The sequence below is a fragment of the Rhamphochromis sp. 'chilingali' genome (assembly GCF_963969265.1).
Source record: "Rhamphochromis sp. 'chilingali' genome assembly, chromosome: 20".
Taxonomy (NCBI): domain Eukaryota; kingdom Metazoa; phylum Chordata; class Actinopteri; order Cichliformes; family Cichlidae; genus Rhamphochromis; species Rhamphochromis sp. 'chilingali'.
The window spans coordinates 9641423-9648771 of record NC_137947.1 but is presented as its reverse complement, the minus strand read 5'-3'; the positions used below and the strand labels follow the sequence as shown (position 1 = coordinate 9648771).

Below are 7349 nucleotides of genomic sequence, written 5' to 3'. Positions count from 1 at the left end.
CTTTGTGGGTTTTGCCTGTAGAGGAGAAGTGCCTGTGATGCCTGATCACAACATGACACACTCAAAAAAATGAAACGTTGACTTTAATTAAAATTATTTTGTCAACAGGTTCCACGAAATTGAATTATGTTAGTTTAAAGCAAAAATCTTTAGTTCATCTAATTTAAAAAAACTACTTAAGATTAACAAGACATATTTAAGACTAACTAAATCAAGTTATGTTGTATGAACATAGATGATATATTTTCAGGTTAGATAGTTTAGATTAGTTACTTCAACACATTTCTTATTTGTGGCAGTAAAATGTTAAATTTAAGTTAGATTAATTCAAATATTATATTTTCAGCCACCTTGTGCTTTATTAATTAGTTTTACATAAATCTATTTTGTCAACAGGTTCCACACAAATGAATTAAGTACATCCAACTTATTTTTTAAAATTTATTTTATTGCCAACACATTCAGTGAGCATTTGTGTAAACCCAGTCCAAAATAAAACACAACAGCTCATTAGGGTTAGTAATTAACAGTATGTAGACAGATGCAACATCAAGACTTTAAATTAAATGTCTGTATCTACCAGAAATAGAAGAAAAAAAAAAAAAAAAAAAAAAACGCATTGAAGATCACATAACACATTGATAAGATGACACTTGAGTTATGCACATGTGATGCTAGTAAGGTCTGTGAGTGTTTTTTTCTTTTAGTGTCTAAAATGGATAGCAAAGTTGCTATTTGCAATGATTGCTTAGGGTCAGTCCAGTAACACAATGCCAATGAAGTGCTTGCCTTTAACAATGCAAAGTGAAGTGTCCACCTCAACAGCCACAATTAAAAAAAAAAAAAAAAAGTAACAACAACAACAATAATAATAATAATAATAATAATAATAATAATAAATAGTCCACTGATATTAGCAATCAAAGAAAATTACATCACCATCCCAAATAAAACTTTAACAAAACATGCCAACATTATGGTCTAACAATAAAACAGCTTGTCAGCGTTCAGTTTTTTTGCAACAGCACAGCAGTAACCATTTAACACTTGCCACTGTCAACATTTATTTTACTAGTGTTTGGGCAAAAAACTTCCGATGTAAACATTTTAACATGGAAACAATTGTTCGTCTTTAAAAGTCCACAAAATATACATTCATCCTGCATTCCCAACTTGGATGATCTGATATCCTCGTGTTGGTGTTGTTCCCAGACCATCATGAAAATGTTGTTCCAGGTTCAACATTGCAAGTGACCAATCACATTGTTGTGACGTTATTCTATTCCAAGCCATTCGTGCATTTATGAAATTCCAATGTTGCAAGGACAATATCAATTCTGCTTACTGTTTATTAAAGGGTTACGGTTAGGGTTAGGGTCAGTTGATCGGCGGACAGAGGCGGTTTCTCGCAGCTTAAGTACAGTTTTTTGTTTTACGCCGGTTTTTCCCGAAGTCGCAAAAGTATGACGTCACAACATTCTGATTGGTCACTTGCAATGTTGATCCTGGAACAACATTTAGTATGATGATCTGGGAACAACACCAACACGAGGATATCAGATCAACCTCCTAACTTACCCTTATTTTTAGTATGTATTGCAATTACCTTTACAATGCACACAATGTAACACAAACTGAATATGAACATATTTCCACCTCATAACAATATGCCTTGAACGCTAATATACACACCACCCTTCAACATTTCTGGTGCAGTATCATCTCTCAATTAAATCCTTTAAATCTCAATGCTTTTGATTGTCTCTTAGCTTTCAGTCTTGAGGTTAACTGAGATTCAGTGCATATATCCCACCCATTAAGAGTGCACATGCAGAGGCCAGGTCTTCCAGGTCATGCAGGACACACTAGATTGGTTATACCCACATCGGCTGGAGGAGTGCTGGCATCAGCTCTTTCAATGGTAAAGATAGCAAGGGTAATTTGTTCCAGCTCCCTCTGAACAGCTGTAGCTTAGACACAAAAACATAGAAAAATGGCATCCAGTTTTAAAAAAAAGAAAGAAAAAGGGCCAAAGCTACCCTTTAATGATGTAAACACAATATTAGGAACATGCACCCCAGTGCGCCACTATTTTAGACTACAGATTCAACGATAAATATAAATAGTTTGGGTATACAAGAAGATTTCCCAAAACATTTAAACAGGTTCCATGCAAATTACAACAACAACAACAACATTACAACATGCAACAACATTAGTTATTCAAAATTTGGTTTAATACAGATAAAAAACTAAACTAAAATTACCAACCAATTATTCTTTGAAGAGGATGCTTGGGTCTTCATTCAGGTAAAAAGGTAGTGCCCTGAGGACACACTCCCTCCCCTTTTCAATGGTTTCCTTCTGTAGAGAGTGGCAGAGATACAGGAAGAGAAAACAGATATACTTTAGGATGACAGAAACTCACATTATACGCAAAATGAATGACATATCCACTGCATAGATAGACATGTACACAAGACCAACTAATCATCACATGGACATGAATAGTTAACCTGTTGGGCAGGGTTTCCACCACATTAGATATGTCCATAATGGAGGTAAAGACAAACTAATACATCATCTTTTTTGCATTCAAAACATAACATAAAAACATTCACTTCTGGTTTAACCTAAATCAAGGGATCAGATTTTACATATGTTTAGGTAATTTAAATTTTCCAACGTTTTGAGTACCAAACTTTGTCTTGCTTAATATAAATGTAAGTGCACTGTGCAGCTACCATACACCAGCTGTTTAAATTTGAAAATGATCTTATTAGCCATAATATTTTGCTACCAACAGAATAACGCACCTGTGTGGCTGGGGCCAAAGTTTGTCTAATTTTCTTCCCTGCAACGCCTCCTTTTTTCTTGAAGACTTTTATGAGCTGGTCAGTGTATTGGTCAAGTTGTGTAAAAAGCCTTGGAACATGTGCAGCAGTAGTAATCCTCACATATTCTGCTTCCACCTGAAAATATGTCAACAAACACAACATACTGTACTGTAAATATACATACTATATGTACACATATACAAACTAAAACTAATGTAGTAAGACCTCATTAAAGCTATAATTTTAACACAAACATTTACACAAAATGCTAATGGAGCCATTACAGCTTTTATTGTTATTTATCAAGTTCCAAAAAATATTGATCACAGCTGATCTGAAAAGAATTTCATGCCTCAGGCCCTTGAACTGCAACCTTTACCATGGTTCAGATGTGGAGAAGAAATAACAGGGGCATGGGATGGGTCACAAAAGAAAACTTAACTTATAAAACAGTTTTGTTTTTAAAAGTATAACAGTTCACATACCACATACAAGCTCAGCAATACCACATACACCACATCAGTATAGGAGGGAGCAGGTAAAGGCAGGATCTGAGATTTATAAAGAAAAAAAATAATTAATTCCTTAATTTCAAGAAGCAACTTATTGTTTGAATTACAACTAAATAAAATACTACTCAGAAGAAAAGCAAGAGATTGACACTGCCATGTGCTAACTTTCTATAGAAGCAATTATCACCAGGTCTGTCGACCTCCATTGTCTGTCCACTCATATGTCTTGAATAATTTTATTAAAAAAATTAAGTGTGTACTTTCACAAACTGTAATTTATAACTACATTGATATGTATAACTCCGCTAGGAAACATGCTGTATTTACAGACCATTTTTACATAATACAGATTACTGATAGAGCAGAACAATGGTGTCACAGTGGCTTTCGCCCTTGACTTTTTGGATTTTAAATGTCACTTTATGCTATCCTTGCTATCCTATTCGATATTTCCGACTCTCGGATTACAGAAAAGGAATCCCAAGAAAGCAAATGGAAAAATAACCCCTTGAAAGAATAACCCCATGAACCCCTGTAGCTAATCCCTTAATAAAACAAAAAACAATAAAAATGTTTCTTACACAGTCCACAAAATAAGCATGTCCAGGACCCAGTAAAACTAATGTAAAACAAGCACACGCAAACGATATAACATGTCTTGTAAGACAAACGCAAAATATAACCATGCTGGACATATAGATACTACACAACATAGTCAAAGAAAAAAGTGGTCTTACCTCTCAAAGAAACAGCAGCTTGGCGCCAAAACAGCCTTTTTCAGTTAAATTTGAAGTCTTGCGCATGAGCAGGCACAAGCCGTGAAACCTTCTTGTTCTGCGCGGTTTCATTACAACTGTTTTTGCATTACTGCCACCTTGTGGATATACAAGGTATATCGATCCTAATTGACTTAACTTAAATGTTATGTGATCAAGTAACACATTAGTATTATGTACGTTGAATAATAGACACAATTACGTAGACTTGATTAGAAAAACATATGTTAACTTAACAAAAACATATATTTTAAGTAAAATGAAAATAAATAATTAATATACACTGAACAATCCACCTCATTCATTTTTTTGAGTGCACTGCAGAACATCCGACTGCTCTTTCCAACTGTCTTCATGAGTTACGGTCTTTCTGCCAGCCTCATACAGTTGGGCTGGTGGTGCAGACTCAATAATTCAGCAACAGGGGTGGGTGGACTCTTTCTCTGGCTTCTTGCCTGCCATTTTTAACCTCATTATATCAGTTTAAGTACACGATTAAGTCAAATTGTGTCTCTAAAGACATGAGTGTGAAAAGTGTTACATGAGAAGATTATTGCAATTCTCTTGACTTCATGGGTATACCAAGTGGTAGCCTCCGGGACTGACAACGGGAAGTGCCAAAAGCTACAGTTACTAAAAAGGTCACTCGAGGCTGGCTGCAAACGCGAGTCAGCCCCCAAGACTTTGAAGTTAAATGCCCATCGTTACAGCAGAAATTAACATGCTTACAAAAAAAAGCTTTCAGCTTATATTTCATTTCTTCAGCTGTAAAGGGAGTGGATTTTGTTAGGAGTTAACAATTTGTAATATTAAGGGAATGGCTGCTTTGAGTAATATTAGAGATAGCCTACTACCTGTTTGCTAGATGGCATATCTGGTCCTTTCAACTGTGTTTGAGGAGTTGGTGCTTTTATTTGGTACCCAATTATCTGACAAATAGTAAAGTTAATGTAATAATGCCTCACTTAGCACCCTCTGTGCTCTGGTTTTGTGCAAACGAATTCAGTTTTTATCTGCAATTTACTAATTAGCAAGTATTATGTATTAGCATTCCAACCTTCTGTCCAAAAACGGGTTCCTCTTGTTCTGCTGGTCAAGTCAGCCAGCTGACATTAAAACTGAGCATCAGAGTAAAGAATAAAGGTGATTTAAGTGACTGTGAAGGTTGGAGGTTGAGGTTGGAGTGAGTATTTCAGAAACTGCTTATCTACTTCAGTCTCTTCTTGAGAATAACCTGAAAAAGACAAAACATCCAGTTCTCTGGGTAATATTTTCTTGCTGATGCCAGAGGTCAGAGGAGACTGGTCAGACTGCTTCAAGACGATTGGAAGATATCAGCTACTCAAATAACCACTAACTAGTCACAACCAAGGTATGAAGAAGAGCATCTCTGAATTGTTTTCTTGTGACTTCTCTTCATGACCACAGTGTACTCATCTTCTTATTGCTGCTTCCAGCAGGAGATTGCAACAAGGCACAAAGCTCAAATCATCTCACGGGCTCATATCTTGAGCATGACAATGATCATCTCCACCGTCACCAGTGGTGGAACGGGAGATTCATGTCTTGGCTAAAGAAGAAAGTGACCAGGAATATTTCCAGCAGCTTACTGAATCTGTGCTACTAAGAATTAAGGTAATTCTGATCACCCATACCATAAAGTTATGGAAAATACCTTTAAGCCAGGATAAAATGTATCAGTATGATTTCATGCAAAGAGAGAGCACAACAGATGAAATGTTTGCTTTGAGAGTAGGGCTGCCACGATTAGTTGTCTAGTCACGATTACGTCGACTATCAAAATCGTCGACGACTGATTTAATAATCAATACGTCGTTTGAAGCTTTGTAAGATCCCAAAAGACGCAGGAATAAGTAGTAGGATTTAAGAGTGTAATAACGGACTGAAACAGAAGATGGCAGCACTGCATGTACAAGGATGCCAGCTGCAGTGTTGCCAACTTTATATTTAGCGAGTTTTCAGACCCCTAAAAAAAGACGTGAAAGCGTGTATTGCTTTTACTCTCAACAAGCAGCGGGTGCTGTAACGCAGTCAGTTCTTCTTTTACTCTTTTACTCTTATGCTGTTTTGTGGATCACAAGGTTTAAAACTACTTATAAACACACACATACACAAAGTAACTCCACCAGAGTGCCTATTTCGGGTCACTTTTGCCGGTCCAAGCCCGGGTAAAGGAGCAGGGTTGGAATTGTGACATTAAAAAAAACAATAATTGCTAAAAGAAATTTAATTTGTAGTTCTAAATAAACTCTAAATGCATTTAGGACGTTTTTTACTCACTTTATGTCTCTTCCACGATGTTATTTCTCTCTCCAACAACATAGGTTACAATTAGATTAGCATGACCAATTATGCAAATTAGGCGATGACGTCATTTAGCGACTTCTAGCGACTTTTAGGACAACCAATAGCGATTTTCCTTAGTGAGGAGTTGGCAACACTGGCCAGCTGCCGTTAAACCCCGAAGAAGAAGAAGCTGTGTCCCAGAATTCATAGCGCAGCCCAGCTCAGTTTCCAACAATGGCGGCAGCTAGTTAGTTCTGGGTCACAAAATAAACATAGTTTAACATATTTTCAGGCGAGAATGTAGCTGTGTAAACCTCAAATATCTGCTCAGGTTATCAAGACATCACATATTTGCAAAAGCGCTCCGACGTTTTCGGAGACGTCTGTTACCCACCAGCTCGATAGCTAGCCGGGGGCTAGGCTCACTAGAGCCCGTGAGAACACCGGACTCCCGCCAAATCGTTTTCAAACCCACCACCGTCTTTCGCTACTCAGGTTAAACATGATATATAAGTCACTTAGATAACTTAAAAATGTTATTGTGTGGCTTTTTTCAGTGTTTTATTTGTTCCTGAGTAAATCGGTTTGGCTGAGATTAAAGTTAAAGTTTTCACACAGCTGAATAAACCTCAAGCAGACAGCTGATTATCAGAAGTGTGAGATGCTCGAGAATATACTCCAGTGTCCCGTTGTATTTTAGATAGCAAGGAGCAGACGCCTGAGTTTAATAAAGTCCACCGACACAATCTGCAAATTTCATTTAAATTCAATAAACTATCATCTTGTCTTTTATTTTTAGTTAGCACCTTAAACACTTCAAGCTGTAAGCTAATGATATAAAAGCAGATGCATGCTGGTACAATAAGCTGTACATTTTACGTCCAATGGATGATGATCTGATTAGTCGACTAATCGCA

General features: G+C 36.7%; 1 long non-coding RNA gene across 2 annotated transcripts; it reads right to left on the bottom strand.

The window, feature by feature from the left end:
• Window positions 1–427: 427 nt before the first annotated feature.
• On the bottom strand, window positions 428–4180 carry LOC308388659. Of its 2 annotated transcripts, none has more exons than XR_013970151.1 (5): window positions 4087–4180; window positions 3323–3388; window positions 2817–2972; window positions 2272–2364; window positions 428–1970 (listed from the first exon to the last, which is right to left on the bottom strand). It is a non-coding gene; the product is annotated as an uncharacterized lncRNA (long non-coding RNA). The 2 variants fall into 2 exon arrangements; XR_013970152.1 differs by lacking the exon at window positions 4087–4180 and adding an exon at window positions 3931–4080.
• Between the last annotated feature and the right edge of the window lie 3169 nt (window positions 4181–7349).